Source organism: Triturus cristatus, chromosome 5_2 (genome assembly GCF_964204655.1).
Source record: "Triturus cristatus chromosome 5_2, aTriCri1.1, whole genome shotgun sequence".
Taxonomy (NCBI): Eukaryota; Metazoa; Chordata; class Amphibia; order Caudata; family Salamandridae; genus Triturus; species Triturus cristatus.
In genome coordinates this window covers 865,490,572-865,514,059 of record NC_140588.1, presented here as the reverse complement: position 1 = coordinate 865,514,059, position 23,488 = coordinate 865,490,572, and the positions used below count along the sequence as shown (strand labels likewise).

The 23,488-nt window shown below is 45.5% G+C and overlaps 1 long non-coding RNA gene across 1 annotated transcript in view; it reads left to right on the top strand.

Annotated features, from left to right (window-relative positions):
* The window catches only part of LOC146829342 (uncharacterized), a 117,863-nt gene that overhangs the window by 50,214 nt on the left and 44,161 nt on the right, over window positions 1-23,488 (top strand). Inside the window, exon 2 of the long non-coding RNA XR_014961963.1 lies at window positions 19,454-19,577. This is a non-coding gene — a long non-coding RNA (uncharacterized LOC146829342). The remainder of the gene's footprint in view (window positions 1-19,453; window positions 19,578-23,488) is intronic.

Genomic DNA, 23,488 nt, shown 5'->3' with positions numbered 1-23,488 from the left:
GGCCTCCTCGCCGGCTGCACACACGCTCAGCCCTGGTGCCAATACTAGGAGGAGATGGCTAGACAGCGGTTGGCCCGCGCTGACCACTGCCTCCAGCCAACACTGCGGCCAACTAGGTCACACTTTTGGGACTGAGTCTTGATTTCACCATGGCAGTGTGCATGTCACAGTGTGCAAGGAGAGCAGTAAGAGGAAGACGTGCTTCTGTCCGGAGGAGACAAGGCTCGCCTTTACGGGGGTGATGGGGCCCTACAGACAACTGCACTGGTGCCACTGACTGTGCAGCGCATGCCCACCACACATGGCTGTGGGCCCCTGCTGACCGCCTCCTCCGGCACACACATTCAGTGGAGTAGGTCACACAATATGAACTGAGTCTTGCTCTCTACATGGCATGGCATGTCATTGTACAGGCCTCATCGCAGACGGAATCCCCTTCCAGCTCTGGTGCCACTGAGTGTGTGCCCTGTAATTCATGGGCAACCTCTGTTTGAAGGTCAATAGCGTCTGAGCCCATGGGCTGGAGGTTGTCCTCATCTACATGTAGCTGATACTGACAAGGTGGAAAAGTGGGGTCTGTAGCATTCAACTCCGCCATTAGCCTGTTTCTGCTTGCTTCTGCCCCCTGCATCATGCCCTGGAAGGACACCTTCCACTGTCCACTGCAACCCTCCGCGACATTCCCCTTTGACATCGCCGAGTACACGCTCAGCTCGCGTGGCCCCACCTCAGTTCACCACAAGTCACCGTACCGTGGCTATATGCCTGTGCGGCTGCTGTGCATCTGGGACCACAAACTCTGTACTGCTCAAGTCAGGGACCCTTGATGTTCGTACCTTGTATTGCTGATTGTCTGCTCACTGTTGTTCTTTTTGACAGCATCCAACCAACCCCTGAGTGGTGGCTTACACTACCCAACACCCTCCCAGCACATCCGTCACTGGAGATGTGACCCTGGCAATGAAAGGGGCCAGGCGTACGTGCCTGTAGTCAGTCACACAAACTCACTCAGTGTGTCCTTGTGGTTATTATGTATGCATGAGGGACCCGGGTCATTCCACATGAAATTGTGCTGTGTACAGTGTGCACATCCATGTCACCGCAGGCAGTGGTGTAGACCTGGGACATGACACCGTGTCGTACCTCCCTGTGAGCATCAGCGGGTTAGACAGGCATATGACAGTACTGTGTAGGGGCGTGGCTACTCCACACGTGGATCTGGGTGTGGTGCAGTGTAGGCCTTGCCAAAGATGTGGCTGATGCATGTTTCTCTGTTGTAGTGTCTGCGCCACCCATCCCACAATCGACGATGTTGCTATGTGGCATGCCCCCGGTGTGCGTGCTCGGCCAAAGGAGTACATGGGGGAGGGCATGCCCGCTCGGGGTCAGGGTTCACACATGCCAACTGTTGGGTGTGTCGCTATTAGCGCTGCATAAGCCAAAGATGTACCCTCAACTACATGTCGAGTTCAGCCAGGCCGGTGCTCTACATCTGTGTCAGCCCTGTCCTTGCAATGGGCCTACACACAGGTGGCTGGAAACATTCTGTGCAGCATCATCACTGTGTCATAATCAGGCTTGAGGACATGCGCAGACAGGCATGACAATAGTGTGCCGTAGCGGTGCATGTGATGCTATCTCGCTGCACACACAGGTGTATCTGCTCGGGGGAGGTGCAGCAGTGAGGCTACGTGATACACAGTGATGCCGCCCATTTGCAACACGCAATTCATGTCATACAGGAATTTCAGATTCACACATGTCACACATCAAGGAACCACTGAGACTGCCAACACATCATGCAGTGCGTTGTCTTGACTCTCTGCACTTTCACAGGTGACCAAGGATATGCACTCTGCGCTTGGATGATGGCACCCCTCCAAGACACGAACACACAGGCCCAGAGGCAGTACAATTTGGCCCACAAACACACCATGGACATCATAGAGCGCACATTTGGTGTGTTGAAGTCACGTTTCAGGTGCCTGGACATCGACAGGTGGAAGGCTTCTGTACAGCCCAGAGCTCGTGTGCAAGATGATCTTTGCTTGTTTTGTGTTGCACAACATATGTGTATGCAGCAATGCCCCATGGATATGAGTGCCAAATGCACCGGAAGATGATGATGGAGATGAGGCAGGTGGACACACCCCACTGCAGCAGGAATTGCCCGCATGGACTACATCATTGACAATTTCTTCTCTCGTTGACGTCACATTGTGACGGTCCTTGGCAGTAATGGGACAGTGTGTTTACTGACCACAGGCACTGCATGTGCTAATAAATGCATTCCAATACACATTCCCTGTGTAAATGTTACTCATCTGTACAGGCACTTGACTCAGACAAGTGTGGGTGCGACATGTGCTGACAATTTTGTAATTTGTTGCTGGATGGTGGGTGTGTCACCTCTGGGCAGTGAGGCTGTTTGGGGTGTCACGTATTTGAACTGCCAGTTCTGTGTGTCACAGTTGTTACGGTAACCCACTCTTCGGAGTTTCACATGTGTCCCAATTCATTCCATTTTGGCTGTCATTTGTGGCCTACTGGTGACAACAGGTATTCTTTTGGGCTATGATATGTGCTGCCATGTTGCAGGGATGCACCTTGTGACTCAGGTCCCATGACATGGGTGCCATGTACATAGGGGGATTCACTGTCCCTACATTGGTCCATGCTTTCATTATTGTTTGTTCATGGACATGGCACGTTGGTGTGTAGGGGGTGTTGTTCGTCCCTCTGCAATGTGAAGAGGTGATGCGGTTTCACAGTGTGTTCCATGTTTGTTTCAGCATTGGCGCAGGTTACGTACTGAATGCATGTCCATGTACCTTGCGACTGTTTGTGGGCAAATGCCTATCTGATTTGGACAATGGTCATTTGTTCTGCGTCACAGCTGTGGGGTTGTGCTCGTACGTTGTCATCTCCCGTTTTTTAACTTTGTTTTCATGGTGCATTTTCCCGCAATACGCGTGGGATTTGCAGGCCTGTCGCTGGTTTTCGCAGCTTTTGTATCGCGATTGGCCTCATCGCAGCTTTCCCTGCGTTCGTGTTTCGCATTTTTGCGGTGTGGCATTGTCTTTAACGCGGCCATTTGACGTGTTATCTGGTGACTATTCCATGGTGCCGCCGTGTTGTGAATACTTAGTTAACAAGGCGTTATTTTCCTGCGATAGACTGCGATGTTGAGAGTTGCGTTGTTACTTTTGCGATGGTTATCACACATTCTTGAGAATATGCCCCCTAGTCTTCCTGGTTTGAGTCACCCTGATTCTTCTTGCCCAGGTCCCTCTTTTTGTGGTCCAACAGGTACTGCATCTATGTGTTTTGATCATATTTATTAGGTCCTCTTAAGCAGAGCATGTTCCTTTTGGTCCTGGTCTGGTCCATAGGTGTGCTTCTGGTCATCTTCCTTCTCCTCCTGGACATTCTATGCCTTCCATTGTTAGTCCTCCTCCTGGTCATGTTACAAGTACTTCTCATCCTGCCACTGGTCTAACTAGTTCTGGTCACCCTGGTACTGGTTTCCCGCATCTGGTGCTTCTGGTTCTAGTTCTTCCTGAACCCATTCTTCCTCATCCCTTTGGCACTGGTCCTTCTTGTTACCATGTTGCGAGTTACCCTTTTTCATGTAGACCATGTCACCCTGCTTTAGGATGCCCTTTAATCTCATCCTCATGGACCTTCTGATCCTGTTCTCACTGGGCCAGACTTCCTGGTCTTTTATCTCCCCCTTGGTCATTCTAATCTAGTTTCTCCAGGTCCTTCTAAATCAGGTGCTTTTTGGGTGTGGTCTTCCTGGTACTGGTTTCTATGCTTTTGTCTCCTTGGTCTTCCTTGATCTTATCTCTGTGCTCTTGTTTCTTCTGTCTCTGGTCTTTCCATTGATCTAATGGTACTGATCCTCTTTTACTGTCTACCCGGGCCTTCTACTCCTCACCCTGGTTGTCCTTATTCCTCTGCTCCTACTTGGGGATCTCAGGCCCTCCTCATTGTTATGGTCTAGAGCCTTGTGTTCTCTTAACCCCTGTTACTTCTGTTCCTTCAGGTCATGCCCACAGGGCCCAGATCACCATATTCCACATTCTCCTGGCTTTCATGATCCGTCTTACTATGGTCCCAGTACCCAAGTCCTATTTTAATTTGTCCTGTCTCTTATTGTCTATTTGTTCCTGGTCCCCTCTGACAGTGCTTACCCTGGTCTTCATTGGTTAGGTCTTCCTTATCCTAGGCCTTGTATCTATGGTACCACCTTCAAGCCCTTATTCTCCGACTTATCATCATCTTCCTCCTACAAGTCACACTCCTCCTTTTCCCAGACCCATACATAATGACTTTGGTCAAATGCAGCTTCCAATTCTGTCACTAAGATTTTTATCTGTTTTTGGCTTTAGCTGAGATAGCCTTGTCAAGGACAGAAACGAGGGCTCAATAGAGACAGGACCTTGCTCTCTTAAAACAATGCTCAAAATGTTAAAAATATAAACTACCATTCCCTGGATACAATCTGCAGGTTGACTAAAATGTCAGTGTGACTGAAGGGGTAATTCATGGCAGAGGACCAATAAGCATCTATGCCTCAAAACCACTCTGCTGCGTGAATACTATCAACACGTATGTTTATTCACAGACAGAAGAGTGAACTCTGCATGTGAATTAACCAGATTAATTGCTTTCCTATCTCCTGCTTTCACTTCCCCATTTCAATGAAGCACCATTACTGTGTCTCGTTCATTTCACTGCCTGCAGGTGTCCGAACCACTATGCCCCCAGCCACCAATTGCCTACTGTACGTGTTCCTCCCACTGGGTCCCATATACCACCTATCTCTATACAGTTTCTGTTTGTTGCTGCTTGTAGAGTGCGGCTGTGTTGCCAGGTTTGAGATACGAAACAAGCACAACCCCCCCTAAAAGAGAAGCTTAAAGATAGTGCAAAGCCTTCCATAAGTAGCCTAGAGGGAGACCACCACACAAAAATAATCAAAAGGAGTATCATGAACATTACTAAAACATTGTATTCTCATTAGCGAATAACATTTTTATGTAAAGTTCTACTCATTATTCTTAGCAGACAGTCAAATACTCCTAGATTGTAGCACAAAATATCTGTGTGCCATATCCTGAAGCTTCTGAAATAGATGTTTGATTCCTACATTTTTTAACATAAACCTTTATATTCAAAATTGAGTTCACTGTCTTAATTCATACTCTTAACTTTGTGCAAACCTTTGTTCTTTCAAATCCCTCCCACATGTTGGATAGCAATTACAAGCTGGTCACCACCCTAACATTGCTTGCTGTTCCTTTTTTCCTAATGGCTGGTTAAATACAAGACCTTCTTCACACTGTTTATTCATCTGCCAGTAATATTGTACATCATCTCTGCTACGTAGCCTGTGTCTGGCGAAACAGCACAGCTAATGTACTATTTTGACACCTACCGGGTAAATATCAGAGATTATGTAGTATTTGGCAGGCACCTGGGTAAATAACCACGTGCTTTTGTAAAAGTAATTCCATGCAATTATTTTCAATTATTGTTTTACCCATAGATCATGGAGTTTCCTGCTTTTCCTACAACTATGCATGTTTTAAAATGTTCTCTTATGAGTATAGGTTGGTGGTGGTGACTAGCATATATTTTGCTTAGTTTTTTTCTTTCAAATACTCTAAAACCTATTCTCAGAGGAAATTTGCATGCAAGGGTATACCTTGCTTAACATTTGCTCGCAAATGCCTACCTCTACAAGAAAAAGCACAATTCACAGCGAAATACTTGCTTTTTATTTTATTTTTTGCAAGGTTTGCAAAATGTATGCATAATTTGCAAGGGATATGCTACACAACTTCACATATCTTCGTGAAAAACTCTTCTGAATAGGCCCTTATGAAAATGTTTGTATGTTCATGGTGCACAAAGCAGGTCAATCGGCCTCTCGTTTGTAATCTATTTGGGCATTTCTAGATAGCTACCTGTAAACCAGTGTCACATCTTCAGGAACGTAAGGTCTACATATGGTACTTAAAAAAAAATGGTCATAGTTGGAATGTTTGCAAAAGTCTCAGCCAATGACTTTCATTCATTGGGGCTTCTTTTTACTTCATTATTTCTTGGCCTCTTTACTTCTTCAGACAGAATGCAATTTAGAACATTCCAGCATAAACCATCATGCCAGGTCCCCTCTAGATCTGAACACAAACACCCATAGATAGTTTTAGGCCTTATTGGATCTCATCAGAAAGAAGTAGCTTGAGTCTTGTGGTAGTACTTCAAATGATAAAAATCAAAAGGAAACTGAATAAAGTCTGACAATAATTGGTTATTGGCCGAACCACCGCCCCCCACCACCACCCTCCGCGCCTGGACCCTGGTCAGCACCGAAGACACCGTCCGCACGATGAACTCCATCCACTCCGGATCTCCTACCGACCCCTGCCCTCACCACGTCTTCAACAAGGCCGACGCTGTCATCGCACCCCACCTGCGGGACATTATCAACACCTCTTTCGACACCGCTACCTTCCCGGAGAGCTGGAAGCACGCCGAACTCAGCGCTCTACTAAAGAAGCCATCAGCCGACCCCACCGACCTCAAGAACTACCGTCCCATCTCACTGCTCCCGTTTCCTGCAAAAGTCATCGAGAAGACCGTCAACAAACAGCTGGCCGCCTTCCTCGAGACGAACGGCTCCCTTGACCTCTCGCAGTCGGGCTTCCGGGCCAACCACAGCACCGAGACTGCCCTGATCGCAGCCACCGATGACATCCGAACACTGCTTGACAACGGAGAAACAGCAGCCCTCATCCTCCTAGACCTCTCCGCGGCCTTCGACACTGTCTGCCACCGTACACTAGTGCAGCGTCTCAGCAACGTCGGAATCCAGGAAAAGGCATTGGAGTGGATCACCTCCTTCCTCGCAGGAAGGACACAGAGAGTCCGCCTCCCCCCGTTCAGCTCCGAAGCCACCAAAGTCATCTGCGGTGTTCCTCAAGGCTCCTCGCTCAGTCCAACCCTCTTCAACGTCTACATGAGCCCTCTCGCAGACATCGCACGCCAGCACAACCTCAACATCATCTCCTACGCCGACGACACCCAGTTGATCCTCTCCCTCACCAACGACCCCACCACCGCCAGAGCCAACCTTCACGCAGGGATGAAAGAGGTAGCCGAATGGATGAAGAACAGCCGCCTGAAACTGAACTCGGACAAGACGGAAGTCCTCATCCTGGGGTCCTCACCCTCCGCCTGGGACGACTCATGGTGGCCCCCCGCCCTAGGCAGCGCACCCAAACCAACAGACCACGCACGCAACCTGGGCTTCATCCTGGACTCCTCCCTCTCCATGACCAGACAAGTCAACGCCGTCTCCTCGTCGTGCTTCAACATCCTGCGCATGCTACGCAAGATCTTCCGGTGGATCCACACTGAGACCAGGAAGACGGTCACCCAGGCCCTCGTCACCAGCCGTCTGGACTACGGCAACTCCCTCTACGCCGGAACCGCCGCCAAACTCCAGAAGAGACTCCAGCGGATCCAGAACGCCTCAGCACGACTCATCCTGGACATCCCCCGTCGCAACCACATCTCCGGACACCTGAGAGACCTGCACTGGCTCCCGGTCAACAATAGAATCACCTTCCGACTCCTCACCCACGCACACAAAGCCCTACACAACCAAGGCCCAGGATACCTCAACAACCGCCTCAACTTCTACGCACCCAAACGCCAGCTTCGATCGACCGGCCACGCCCTTGCCGCCGTCCCCCGCATCCAAAGAGCCACCACAGGGGGACGGTCCTTCTCCTACCTCGCCGCCAAAACTTGGAACTCCCTCCCGACCCACCTCCGCCTGACCCAGGACCACCTCGCCTTCAGGAAGCAGCTCACGACCTGGCTGTTCGAGCAGTAGCGGACCTCCCTCCCCCAGCGCCTTGAGACCCTCTGGGTGAGTAGTGCGCTATACAAATGCTTGATTGATTGATTGATTGATTGATTGATGTTGCATATGCACCTAGCTATTTCTGGATTTGCCCACATTTTGAGAACATACTTTTTCTAGGTAAGATACACATGTTTACGGTATTCATTTTGGCCCACATACCTAACTTGAATGCCACAAGGTTTCAAATTCCCATTTCAATTTGAAATTGGCTTAATAAGGGATTTACAGCCTGATTATGACTTTGACGGTCCTCCCACCGGAACCCCACACCAGTGCCCCACAAGAGGACCACCAAAGCCGTACTCACACCACCTGCTGGCTTAAGATTTCAATCCTTAGTGGGCGAGCGGTGCTGCAGCGGTGTCATGACAGTGCCTGTCTAAAGGCCCATAGTTGATCCTCAGATAGGCACTGCCGTGACACCGCCACAGCATGTTCCTGCGTGGTGCGGCATGCACCATGTGGTGCGTGCTGCACCATGCAAGAACTGGGGTGCAATTCTACACGGGGGACATGTGCCCCGCTGCATGCATTCCTAGGCCTGGTGGGTCCCTCTTTGTTGCCTCACCGCCAGCTGTTCCATGGCGGGATCACCGCCATGTAAAGGCCGGTGGTGAGGCAACTCGTAATATGCTCTGCAGTGATCCAGCAGCATCAGGTGTGGCCTGTGCAGGCAAGAGCGGTAGGGCGGGGGGGGCGTCGACTTATGACGATGAGTTTTATTGTTTTTAATTTGAGTTGCCTTCGTTCAGTGGCGTACCTAGGGGGGGGCGGGGGGGGCGGACCGCCCCAGGCGGCACTATTTTTAGGGCGGCGGCGGTCACTGGTGGCCCGTCGCGGCGGCCTTTATAATTTATTTGGGGAGTGGGGACACTCTCTGTCTGACACTTTACAGTAGTGTCAGGTCTCAGTCAGTGTCCCGAGTCCCCAAATAAATTATAAAGGCCTCCGCAACAGGCCACCAGTCAATCAGACTACGGCCCCGGGCCCAGGCCAGACGTCACCAGATCAAGAACAGACAGGCGGGAGACTACCGATGTTAAGGCTAGTCTCCCGCCTCCCGATTCCTGCAAGCAAGATTCCTCGGGGTTTCAGCTGACAGGGCTTGTATCGTAACGTGCTAATTCTTCCACCAATAGTCAGAGTGGCAATGCAGGGGCTCTCGAAGGGGTGAAAAACCAACAAAGCCTCATTAACCATCGAATGGTCTTTTAAAGACCTGTGAAGTACTGGGGGCGGCTGTGTGTGAGTTCACAGGAAGCTGTCTCAGCGAGTCAGCTCCGGGCTGACACACAGGGGGGTGGGGGCAGTGGTGTATGCACTGCCAGCAACCTGTCAGGCCAGTGAGTGCACAACACTTGTATCACGGTCACCCTCTCTCTGCCTGCCATTACGCTCCATGCTTTTGAAAGGTAAGAGAAAAACGTGCATCTGCGTTTCAAATGCCCGATCCTGCAGCAGCACACTTCCAAAGCCCACACGTGACAGTAACCTGATTCAAGGCCCCATTCTCCCGATTTATTTTTTTAAAACTCCCACTTTGCTCTTATGAACACCCATTCCCTATTATGCTACTGACACCTTTTGGCGGCCGCCTCGGACACTATACGCCGAGGATCACAGCTGCGCATTTAGTATCAAATTGGCGCCCTCTGCTAGAGTGGGACCCGAACGCTGGCGCCAGTCTATCAGGTCACGTGAACAGACTCGGACAATGTTGCACTCATCGTACTCAGCGTGAGGCAGGCACCAATTGTGTTTTTTTGTCAATTTCCTGCTAATGGACCTTCCCCCCAGGAGCTGGATTGTCCTCCCTCCCTCCCTGACCTCGACACCTTCAGGGCAGCCACGGCAGCAGGGTGGTGTAGCATGGAGTTGCCACACACTTTCGGCTTGTATTTCCTCGAAGTGCAGGGGCCTCCCTTTCCCAACGTTTTCAGTTGGCTCGCGTTGTAAGGTAGGAAATATTTTTTTCTTTTAATAATAGAATCGCGTTTGTTTCAGCTGTTGTGGTGCAGGGTCCCGCATGTGCAGCTCATGACTCTTCCCTCTGGGTACAGTCCTGGGTACAGTTAGTGATGGGGGCTGCCTCCAAGTAAGTGAGACTGTGCCAGCCTTGCATGATGTCAGCGCGCGTGTAGGAAATCGTGTCATACGCGGTGGCACCGTGTGAGTTGGCAGGTATGAGTTTGCATTGACTCAGGTAGCAACATAATCTTCTATGGACATATTACTGCTAGACTTTCGGGGAGGGGCACGGAAGTGCAGATGTAATGGTGAGAGAGCGGTGGGGGCGCATTGGCTGTGCTATTATGTGCGGGAGGGGGTAGCTCACGAAGAGTGTGAGAGGACCGAAGCAATGAGAATGGGAGTTTGTAGTGTACTGTAATTGCATAAAAAGTGTCAGTGTCCTAGAAGCCTTCCTATATGTTGGACACTATTGTGATATATGTTTCTAGAGCGACAAAGAAAAAAGATGCCCTTATCAAATTTGAGGACCACTGATGTCCCTTCTGCAGAAGTAAACACCTTCTACTGCTTACGTGATATTCTTAAGAAGAGCCTGTGTGTTCTTTTAATGTCAGAAAAGATTTATTGGGATTTTATATGTACAGGAAGATACAGTTAATAAAGTACAGATAGGGCTTGTGTATTCTGAGTGTGAATGCACTACTTACCCTCTGTACTCACTCTGTGTGTCCAATCAGAGATGCAGGGATCGGGGATTTTCCGCAGATTGGGGGCAGGTAGACAGGGAGGAGGCGCGGCGCGATGCAGGAGAGACTGAGAAAGGAAACCAAGGAGAGGGAGAGGCAGTAAACAGCGTTGGAGGAGGGGAGGAACGAATGAGAAAAAGATAAACGAAACAGTAGTAAATTCTGGGAGTTCAGAAACGGTAGGTCTGTCCCATCCTTCCCTGCACGCATGGACAGGAGATTATAGATCGGAGTAGCAAAGGGAAGAGACGAACTAAGAACAAGGAAACATTAAGAAAAGGAGGTGAAAGGAAACTATTTTAGGGGTGTGCAAAATTTACCTAATTTGCTTTTGTGTAAATCGCAAAATATCAGGAACATTCCAGAAAATTAGGTATCATTTAGTGAAATGCAAACCCATCATTTAGTGCTATATTTGAGCGCAAAATGCATCCTAGCCTCAATTTTTGATGCAACAACGTATTTTGCATTTTAAAAAAGTGCAAAAAAAACTGATTACTGCAAACTATAGCTGCTCATGTTGTTGTTGTTCGCATTGTTCCTGTACCCCTCTGCTATAATTTTATGACGATTACACGACATGGTCCAAGTTTGGAAATTTTACATAGCAAGGTTAAGGTGAAATTTCCAAAATGATATAGATTTTGCCAGCATAATTTAAATTTCGCCCAGGTCCAAAGGTATTACAGTACAGTGAAAGAGGTACAGAAGAGAATGAAGGAGACAAAAAGAGCCAGGAAAAGCTGGAATGGGGGTGGTGTAGCGCAAGAAAGAGCTTACAGTTTGAAAAAAGATGACTAGGATAGAAGGGGAAAGGAAAACATTAGAAGAGGGGAGACCTGCCAGGAAGTGTTTAGAGTGCAGGTTGGCACCGTGGAAACCCTATGCTGTTAGACATCTCATGGTGTCCCGTGTCTAGTTTGAGTCTCACATCAGGGCATTTTCTTCCTTGTATTGCAAAGCATGTAATACCTCCTTCCCCACAGATTCTTTAACATTGTTTGCAGTTTCCCACTATTAGCAAAGAGTGGAGTTTTTCGCAATGTAATTCGCAGCACAGTGGTTCTTTTGCTGCAGCTTCCCAGGGCATGATGGCAGATTTAAATGACCTGATACAGGAAATACCAAGGCACAGAAATTAATTCGGTTGGAGTTTTGAATAATCAAATCGGTAACAATTTGTACAAAGCAACATGTTAAACTTTCCACAGTATGCACAAAAAGAAGGAGAAAAATAGTAAGCTAGAGGGTTGGATGAGAGTCCACCCTCAAATCCACCGGCACGTGGGGTCAGCTGAAGCTGCTGGGCAGGAGTAGGTCAGTGATAAGGGCTGGCAAGTACAAGAAGTGAGCTGAGGGAAGTTATAAACAGAGGCCATGTGCCCCAAGGTACAGTCAGCACAATCTCCATTGCAGGGGTCACTTAACTTGCAAAGACATACAGTTTTACAGATAAAACTAATATAGCGCAAAAACTATGTGTGGAAATCGGGTCTCAATCAATCAAACAAACAGGATTTGCATAGCGCTACTTATCACCTGTAAGGGTATCTAGGTGCTGGAGGGTGGGGACGGTGCTGCTGATGAGGGACTTTAATCGAATAACCATGGTTTTAGGCCCTTCCTGAAATCCTGCAGGGTGGCAGTCTGTGTGTTCTCCTTTGTACTGCCTGTCACCAGTGTATTCAACTGTGTAGCCTTGGATCGTGTCATGTATGTGCATGTAACTTGCATGATCAAGGTAACTATTAGCGGCGATACTACGTGTCTCTCGGTCCTTTCCCCAGCACCCTCCTCCCCTTATTCCCCCTTCCCCCCCCAGGGGCGGCAATCTGAGGAATAGCCCCGGGCGCCACAAGCTCTAGCTACGCCCCTGCCTTCGTTGTTGTATGTCGACTCTTCCCCACCCTGCCCCACTGCTCTTACCTGCTGCACCTAGCTAGCGTATTACTTAGCTTGACTGCTGCACCACCGCTGTGGGATCCTACAGCGGTCCAATGATGCTCCAACGGCCAAACTCGGAATACGGCCGGTGGACCGCAAGTCTGGCAGTTCATGGACCGCCACTACAGTTTCGGCGCTCCTATCGGCTGCCAAACTCCTAATCAGCCCCTTAGACCTGTGTATACAATATTCTTAAAAAAATCAAATATTTTCACTAATTGATCATTTCTGAAATTGATATTAAAATTACTGATTGAGTAACTCAGCAAAAAGCAGAAACTTAGATTTTGCATTGTCAATTCTGATACCTAAAATCGTATTTTTGGCTCTTATTAATGTGGCTAAAAGAACCGAAGAATAGGTACTACAAGATATATGGAGGCCCTTAGAATTCTTAGCAGTGATTCAAGTTTAAGCATTACATATTGTATTTTGACAGCTTTAGAGAAAACACTTTACCACTCTCATAGCTTTAGTATACTTAAACCATGGCATACACCCCACAGCAGCTCTTACTCTCACCTAGTCGCCTACTTTATTTAACCTCCACCTGTTGCGCACATTTCTTCTTGTCAAAATAGTACACTTCTTCTGCAGATCAATCTCTCGATCTCACCACACACTAGTACCATTATATTTTAACCCATTGTCCCAATTCATCCATCCAGGACATAACAATGTATTAGGCGCCCTTCCTTCAAACAACTAAAAGGAGACTTTCCAGTGGCAGCGAGTGGTGACATGCAATGAGCCGTTATTCTCTTTTGCAATTCAACTTTCCTGTCTAATGAATTTACCCTTGACAATGGAATGCTCTCCCTAATTATTCTATTGAACCTCTCTATGGCACCATTTGTTTCTGGATGATATATTGAACACTTTTTATGAACAATCGAACAGGAATCAAAAAACTCTTCCATAATCCTTGAGCAGAACTGTGGTCCATTATCAGAGAGGATCGAATCTGGGAAGCTCTTTCTGTAAATATCTCCCCCAGAAACTTCATAACACTGGACGATGTCAGTTCTTGCACACATATGACTTGAACAGCGACCTCAAATGACCAGACTGAACTGCTTGCATTTACTCAACCAATTCACCACCCTACACCAATTTCTCTTTCCAAACAACCTCTGCCAAACCTCCTAATGTTACCTCACACGCATTAATGTCCTCATTCAACAACTCCTCTACCAGCTCCTCTTGATCCGTCTCAGACACAAACCGAGATAATCAATCCGCAGATAAATTGTTAAAACGAGGCAAATCTTCTACTTCAAAATCAAAGTTTTGTAATACAACAACCCACCGTCTACTTCTGGAAGAAATAAATTGCCCCACAGAGGAAATTCCAAAATGTATTCAAAGCCCATAAGATTGCCAGCACCTCTCTTTCAACAACAAAATCGTTCATTTCAGCTCCAATTAACATCTTGACTCAAAAGCAAACAACCGCTCCTTTCCATTCCTTTTCTGCCTCAAAATTGCTCCAAGTCCTTAGGAACTCGCATCCATGACAAAATAATTTCTGATCCTGGAATAAATGCTTGCAATTAAACACATTTTAACTCATTTTTTAAGCTCACAAATTCTTGCTAACAATCTGAACTCCACACAAATTCCTTATTTTTTCCAACAAAAGTCCTTAAAAGTGTACATTTCCTCAACCACATTTTCCACAAACTTGCCATAGTTCTCTACCATCCTTAGAAAAGAAACCAATGTCTTTTTTCAGAGATGGTTCCTTCAGTCCAACAATGGTGTCCACCAACTCCTTTTTAGGTGCTACCCATTTTCCAGAGATCAAACGCCCAAAAATAATAAACCTCTTACACAGCAACTTGCATTTTTCCTTCCTCAGAGTCAGCCCAGCTTCCAAATGTCTTTTTAGAACCATCTTAAGTTGTGTTCCACAAGACTACTTCCATAGATTAACAATTAATCTTGATAACACTTCACTCCTTTGCCTCAACCGGGGTTATTATTTCCTGATCAATTAACCTCTATAACCCGATGAACCTTGCCTTGAACAGCCACGGGAATTTATTGTTCTTTAGCTACAACAGACTTTGCCCATTTTCTGAGCCTTTTGTGGTGCTTATAATCTTTTAAACACCCTAAACCCTCTTTAAAAATTGATGGACACCATATCAGCTTGTCCTGACTCCACCTCTTGTACCTGTACCTGGGGTTCACCATTGGGATTGACAGTGACTCCCAACAAGCACTGATGTGACCATCCAACCAAATCATCCCCTCTCTTTGAGTTGCAGATTTTCCCAATCAAAAACATTTTCCTACCTCAATGCATGCATTCAAGTACACTGATATACTTGTAGGTTGCCCACCATAACCACCTAGACATACATCCATTGCATGCAATTTGTTTTTCTTCTTCCTATTTGAGATGGTCATTAAATGGGGACACTACTCACACGTTATCTTTAGTTCCACTCCATCTATCTTCATTATTCCGCTGACATGTTTCCCATTGACTCTTTGATTTGAAAAACAATTTCTTGAGTTATCTCTTTAACTTCCATACTTTTTAAAACTTGTTTCTGCATCACTCACTAAAATGACCTTTCTTCCTACAACTGTGACAGGCTACATTCAAAGCAGGACACACCCTTGCATTTGCTCTGTGTCCACTCCTGCCAAAGTGAAAACATTCACCTATGTATTTAACCCGATCATATCTCGCCACCTCATTACTTTTCACCACGCATACCATTTCTTCAACATTGTACAGTCAATTATTCGAATGCAGTCTTCAGTTCAGACACATATTTCACCATACGTTCTACTCCCTTTGCTACAATGAATCACCTCCTCTAAAGGTGGTTCATCATTTAGGCATAATTCCTTTCTTTCTTTCTCAGTTCTGCACTTCAGTACAAATTGATCTTCAATCCTTTCTTCTGTAGACCCCCCAAACGTTCATGTGGACGCTAACTTTCTGTAGGCAACTAGAGGTGTGCCTGTCTCTGCAACAGGCTCCGTTTGAGTTCTCCCAAATTAAAAAAAGCTGCGCACCCTGCACCACCAAAAGTGAAATTGTGCAGTTACTACCGCTTTTCCTATAACCATTCAGGTGGAGGGCCCAACTTCCAAAAATGGCTGCCCGCTCATCGCAAAACATGCCTCTCAGCTGGATATTGATGTGTTTTCTGTTTAATGCTAATGCGGTGCGCAACTGCACAAAATGGCGGCACACAAGCTGCCTTGCGTGCCTTTTCAAGGAATTTGCCCTTGTTCCAGCATAATCTAAAAAACCATGACTACAGTGCGTGCTTGTCTCTGGGAGATTGGCCTTGTTCTTCTGGATGCCTCTGAGCTGGTTACTCACCACATCACCCGCTCCTGTTGTTACAGTGACATTCTCACGCCTGCAAATTTCATTGGAGTGTTCCTACTCCAACTTGCTGGTTACTGATGCTGCTAACCCTGCAGGCTTCGGACTCCAGGGGTCATACAGGTCGCATCATGGTCCAACAGCCTCTCTTACTCAATACGTGTGAAATAAACAGCTTTCTGATGTTGAGGTGCTCACGCTACTGAAAAGATCCCATGCTCATTGCCAGTATAACAAGGAAAACATGCAGTAAAACAAGATTTGGGTAAATTGAAGATAGAGCATTTATTGTATCTCATTCATCAGGAACCAGCAGCAACTGACCAGTGGCTCACAAACTGCATTCCATTTTTCAAGTTCTACATTCCATCTTGCATCACACTGCTGTCTGCAGCTAGATACCACACAATTGTTTTATTTATCCTATTATATCGAATCTCAGTTAATGTTTTTTTTTTCTTTTACCTAGGTTAATTAATGAAATTAGACAATATTTGGCACACGTTTTACAATTCTCATGCAGTTTAGGTTCTATTACAGCATTGAAGGCCAGATGTGCAAAAAAGTCAGTTTGCAAATTCCTAATTCCGATTCTCAATTAGGAAATCGCAAACAGCTATGTACAACAGTGTCTCAGACACAGCAATTCCCATTGGGTTGCAAATGGATCAGCCTCATCAATATTCATGAGGCAGGTAGCAACTTGCAACCCATTGGGAATGGCTACAATCAAAGGGATGGTGGCCTTCTGGGGTCAGCAGACCACCATCTTGGTGATAGCTTTTTAAAGAAAGCAATATATATTTTTTTCAAAAATAAAAATGAAAAGATTTATTTTCTTTTTTTATGAGTAGTCAGTGTTATGTGGGACCACTGATTGCTCTTAAATAATGTCTTCACCCACATTCACAAAGGGGTCCCTTGAGGACCCCTTCCCATTTGAATGGGTTACTGCCTCCTCCTCGGAGTCGGTAAATTATGAATGTTTTGTGACCACATTCCAGTCGCAAAACATTCATACATACCAGTGCTATTCGGTATTAGGAAGGGATGCCCTAAACATGCCTCTTCTTAATACCGAACAGCAAAAGCAAAATTCGATTTGGTAACAAGTTACCGAGTCGCATTTTGCCTTCAGTACATGCAAAATGCATTTTACCAGTAAAATGCTTCGTACATCTGGCCCTTAATTCATGCACTGAGTTAGTAAAAGAACATTTTAAGGCAGGTATTAAAGAAGGTAGCAAGTAAGGGACCTAGTTTATCCGTGAAATGTTAGAACTCTCATGTCAATCCCACCAGTGCTTGGTAACGGCCCATTTTTCGACAATTCAATGGAATCAAAGGGCCCGATACACAGAACTAACTTACTACAAAATCCTAAACTTACTACCATTTTGGTATTCACAGAAGGCGCTTACTCATACTAACTTTATGTCCACACTCAGGCCGGAGAGTCCAGCCCAGTGGTGGAGATTCCGGCCCGGTGGTGGAGATTTCGGCCTGATGTTGGAGATTCCGGCCCGATGGTGGAGATTCCGGCCCGGTGGCAGAGATTTCTGCCAGTCTCCACCACCGGCCGGAGTTTCCACCACCGGCTGGAATCTCCGGACCGAGTGATTCCAGCCCGAGTGCGGACATAAGTTAGTATGAGTAAGTGCATTCTGTGAATACCAAAATGAGTAAGTGCCTACTGTGGATACCAAAATGAGTAAGTACCTTCTGTTAATAACAAAATGAGTAAGTGCCTTCTATGAATACCAAGATGGTAGTAAGTTTAGGATTTTGTAGTAAGTTAGTTCTGTGAATCGGGTCTATCGACATCTCCAGTCCTTATATATCAGTCAAGTGTTATTTATTCCATGTTATGATAGGGAGTGGATAATATCTCAAATATTCTTGTTTTCTATTAACATCTATTTCCGTTTTGTATACGATTGCGAATTCCACACCCAGTGCTTCATTTCCCAGTTTGAACATTAGACTTAGAAATCAAACTCATTATTTTGGCGCTCTCTATTTGTTTATGTCTTCTTACTTCCAGCGACAAAATAGTATATGTAATTTGGCCCTTAACAAGTAATTGCTTAACCAGCATAGATAATACACTGGCTAACTCAGCGATTTTCTTGTGGAATTTCCGTCTGCCATTGTGGAAATGTATGACCTTAGCCAAATTAGTGATGGAAGTGTACCTTCATTTTAGTTCCCTGCCAAAGGGAAAGGATATTTAGTTTTAAATAACAGTAGGCAATGAGCATGTGTAAAGTGGACACATTTTCTCTGTAGTTTCTAGTACAGGCCGGAGGTGTTTATCAGCATGTCAGGGATAACATAATACAAATTTGGTGAGAGTATGTCATAATTTCCGTGGAAGTATTCAATTACTTTAACTCAACCTTACGGAATCCATCGTGCAATGGGATTGGGAGTTGAGTCTGGCTGTAAATCCTAATCTCCCACAATCAATAATGTACAGCATAGGTGCCTTCGAACCCACGTTTGCCTTCTTATTTTTCATTGTATGACCGCATTTCTAAAAGGTGAAGGTTGGGGATCTCGAAAATGCCACTGTGACAATCGGTCGGTGCAGACAACCCAGCACTTAGCACTTTGTTGCAAGTTTGACCTAATTCTTAGTAAACCTTTCTTAAACTCCTCTTTTTACAAAAAAGAATTATCCACCATCATGTGGCTTTTAAGCATTTGTATGAACTAGAGGATGTGAAAGTGTGTCATATGGTCACCTTGGGGCATATTAGCAAGGGCTGTATCCCCGCAACAGCTTACAGGCGATAGCGCCCGTTTTTGTACCGCTTTGCATGTCAGCGATATTTATCACAACTTGAAAGCGACTCACAAACACACCTTCCGCCTATTACCAAGGCCCGCAAAGCGATAAAAAAATGCACGCTAACCACGTTTATCGCTTAGATTTTACACCTGGTAGAAGCCTGACTTACCCATTATCGTCAATGGGGGGTGGATTCTACGGTTAGGTCCTCACCTGCCTATTAGCAAGATTTCCATTAGCGATGGGATTTTTATCGCTGGATATCTCACGTTATTGTTGGGATTCGCCGCTATCGCTGGATTTAATATCGTCTTTGGAAAAAACTTTGATGTTAACACGTTATCTCAGCGATAAAATCCAGCGATAGCCGGCGATTAAAAAAACAGTGCTAAGTGCGCTTTGCGATAATTATCTCAAGTCCTTGCTAATATGCCCCCTTGTTTCTTTCTAAAGTGGTCTGTTTTTAGAGACCTATTAGATGACAGTGAATGTAATCAATTACTATGGTTTAGGTCCTCATCGTGCAAGCCAGAGCTTGTTCCGTTCTGTATTTGGTCAAGTGTTTTATTAAATATATTTTAACCGTTTTCGATTAAATATAGTTTTAACTATACTTGTGATCTTATGAACTTGGTGCTATTTTGTGAGATGTATGTTTTTATTGTTTTGATTTGATTATTTTATGGTTCTACCAATAGGTGCCAAATAAAGAATCAGAACTCAATCAAACATCATGATAATCCATCTTCCATAGCAATAACACATGCTTCACCCCCATTGCTGGCAGAGTTGTCATCACACCTTAGTGGACAAAAAAACAAGGTAGGTAGTCTATGGAGCGACCACTTTTTCTTTGGTAGAGTCACTGTTCTCTGTTTTAGGCCCACATCACTCAATATAATATATTAATATCGAAATCAATATTTAATCATTGCTCCCTTTTAAAAATGTGTTAAAGAGATTAAAAAAAATGTAATTCTTTTTTAATGCAAAACATTTTTTTGATAAAGTAAAATTGCAGCAGCGAGATTTACATAAAGACATTACCGAAGGACAAATTTAATTAAGTTATCCAAAAAATAGAAGTCAACAATAAATCAGGACCGAACAGATAAAAAAATTCATTCATACCAGAAGTTACCCAAATACTGTCTCTGCCACCTAAAAAGGAACCCCAGCAGCTGTCTCTTCCACCTAAAAAAGACTCCCAGCAGCTATTTGATCGAAGAGACCCAAGTCAAGACTGCCCCAGATTCTTCTCCCTTTGTTCCTTTCCTTCTTACCCTTCCATTCATAAAGTGCTGTCTCTATCTTATTGATATACAGGAACGCCTCTTCCACTGCTGACAGCTCGGGGGAAGAGGATCAAGCCATGCGGAAGCTACACAAAGCCTAAAAACTGACAAAACGACAAAGATTAGGCATTCCGCTGCCCCTCTGACTCATCTACCCCAGTAACATAAGCTGGGGTGACAGGAAGATGTTAACTTTAAAGTATGTTGCATAGAAATCTTACTATTTCCAGGCCAAGTGGTTTTAGGCTAGGGCAGCTGGAGAATGTGTGGACCAAATCCGCATCCGATGTCTGGCATCTAAAGCCTCGCGGCGCCATCCCATTTAGCAATTTTTGCTGGTGTTATATACAGGTCGAAGAGTGTTTTATAATGTTGTGATTGCAGATTTGCTGAACACAAAATTGACCCACCCAACTCGAGTGAATTGAGAAAACCAGAGTCTGGTATCTCAAGCCTCCCCTGTCACTTTACCTTATGCTTATCCAGATCATCTAGAACCTCATCAAGCCTGTGCCCTTTGTTAGCATTTCTATTAAGGGAATCTGCTCAAAACCTGCCGCTCCACCAGCCTTCCTTAAAAGAAAATCCCTCAGCTGTAAATCTTAAATCTGCCCCTAACCACTTCGAAATACGTAATATGATCCCTAGCCAGGAGATCCCCGATCCTGCCAAAGCCCCCCGTTTTCTATCTTGCTAAACAGCCATCTTTAAAAATCCTTGAGAGCTGTTCATTCCTGAGCAAAGGAGTGTACCTACTGTATCTATCCACCCCCAATTTGTTCCGAACAAATGCCCAGTTACGGAATGCAGTAATCAAAGTCTTGAACCAAGTTCTTTTTTAAGTAGTTCGGCTAAAAAAACTTCAACAGACAGCCATTAGCAGTTGCCCTCTCAGAATTTTGAAAATTGAGGGAACATAGCCTGGCCCTTCTCCCTCCCTTGCCTTGTTATTAAATAAAGGGTGATAATATTGAAACACTGTGGCTAAATAATATAGCTTGAATTTGGGGAGCCCCCATGCCCCCTATCTCTAGGTAGACACAAGAATGCATTAGCCCTTCTAGTCCTCCCGTAGGACCGGATGAATCATCTAGCCACCAATCTCTCAATTAGTTTAAACTTATGTACCTCCAGGGGAATCAAGTGAAAGACATCCAATAGTTTTGGCAGTACCATAATTTTATCAAGGTTGCACCTCACTATGATAGAGAGTTTCAAATGATCCAATCAACAAAGATCCTTCTAAGTTATTTCCATAATAGAGGACAGATTAAAATCAACTATAGCTTCCACTTTTGCTGTGATGCTTATGTCCAAATATATTGCTTCGTCAATAATCCTACTATTGGAGGCAGATGTAAATCTGTTTATCAATCCTTGGATTTTAGCTTTATTCAACAAGAAACCTGATTGATTCCTAAATGCTTCCACTATCTATTCCACAGAGCACAAAGCCCTATCAGGGTCTGTAGTAATTATTGCCACATCGTTGGCATAATCCAACATTTTAGTGTCCCAACCCTGAAAACTAACAGGAGGAATATCCGGTGAGGCTTCCAACCTCCTGAGAAAGGAATCTATGTACAGTGCAAATAACAGGGGATAAGGGACAACCCTGTCTTGTTTCCCACTCAATCAAGAAAGGCTGCGACTCTCCTCCAATAAGTTGTAAATGAACAGTGGGGTTAGAATACATTACCCTAAAGGCATCAATCAATGGAGCCCCCAGGCCCTTAGACTCCATTATCAGCCAAAGATAGTCCCATGACATCCCGTCAAAAGCCTTCTCGCAACGAGCAAGGCAATCCCCATAGGCTTTGCTAGGAACTCAATGGCATCAAACAATGAAATTACCCGCCGCACATGATCTACCGTTCGCCTCCCCTGGATAAAACAGTGCAGCTGAAATAAGACTAAATGCTTTATTATATGCCTAGCCGGTTCGCAAAGATTTTCAAATACAGCTTGACATCACTGTTTAGAGGCATAGGGGTCTTTCCCTTTCTTTAAAATAATAACGATGTTAGCAGTAGCCCAGGAACTTGGGAGAAGAGCCCCTTCTCTAACTTCCTTAAACAGCCCAAGCAATTCCTGATGGATTTCTTTATAGAAAACCTTGTAGAACTCTGGAAGGAATACAATCTGTTCCTGTGGCTTTTTCTGGTAGGAGGGCCGCCTGGAGTTCTTTTAGTAAAATATCTGCCCCTAATGAGAGTCTCTTATCTTAGGTAGCTTTAACGCTAGGGGCTATGAATGCATGTACATCTGAGACCCGAGAACCCCCTGACGATGAGGCTTTGTAGAGCTCAACATAGAATTCCTTAAACGCCTCCCTGGCCTCAGCAGGGTCCGTCACTACCCCACCTTCTGTGTTCTTTATCTGGCTAATGTACCCTGTGGCTTGATGTTCCCTGGCCCTGACTGCAAGGAGCCGACCCAAGCGTTCACTGTATTCATAACATTCCTGACTCTTGACCAGGAACCTCCTACCTTTTTTATTCCACAGTAAATTCATTCAGGCATGCCTTAGTTACGGCTATTGAATTCTGCACTGGGGTCAGATCGCTCCCCCTGACCACAGCACTGATCAATTCTGTTTCTAGGAATCTATGGTTTTGGTATAGTTCTTTAATCTGCCACGTCCCTTCTTTTGTTTAGCCAGACTATACCCCAGGGTTTCCCCACTTGCCGCGGCCTTGGAGGCATCCCAGATCATTCCCGGAGAAGCGCTACCCCGATTAGTATTAAAATATTCCATAATCCAGCCCTTCATATGATTCACATATTCTGGGACAGACAAAAGTGCCCTGTCGATGGACCAATTTCTAGCCACCCTTCTCATTCCGTCAGGTGGAAATTCAAATACAACAGGGTTGTGGTAGACATTAATCCTGGAAAGAATTCCACCTGCGCCCCTTTGAGTAAAACCCGTGAAACCAAAAAGTAAGCCATTCTGGCAAACTTGCCATGGGGGCCTGACTAATAAGTATACCTCAGCTCAGAAGCTTTCAGACTGGGCCAAACATCAATTAAACCAATATCTCTTAAAAGGTTTTTAAAAGATCTTGTAGTTTGAGGTTTGCGTCCAATACTGGAAACAACTATCTCCAGAACCTCCTCTGGACCCATTTAAATTTAAATCCACACATATTGCATATGGTGCAGGCCAAGAAGGTAATTCAATAGCTAAAAAATTCAGGGGCAGATTTATGTTTCCTGGCGCATCCCTGCAAATCAGCAAGGATGCGCCAGGAATGATGCGTCACGCAAGTTTACCCTTGCGCCACACATGATGCGCCACATTTACAATGCGGCGCATCAATGAGGCAATCTAACTAGAACATCCCCAGCCTTTCTCATTAGGAAAGTCAGATCCACTTATTCATTGAACATTCCCACTATTGGTTGCAAACAATCGTTTTTAGATCAGCTCCCACA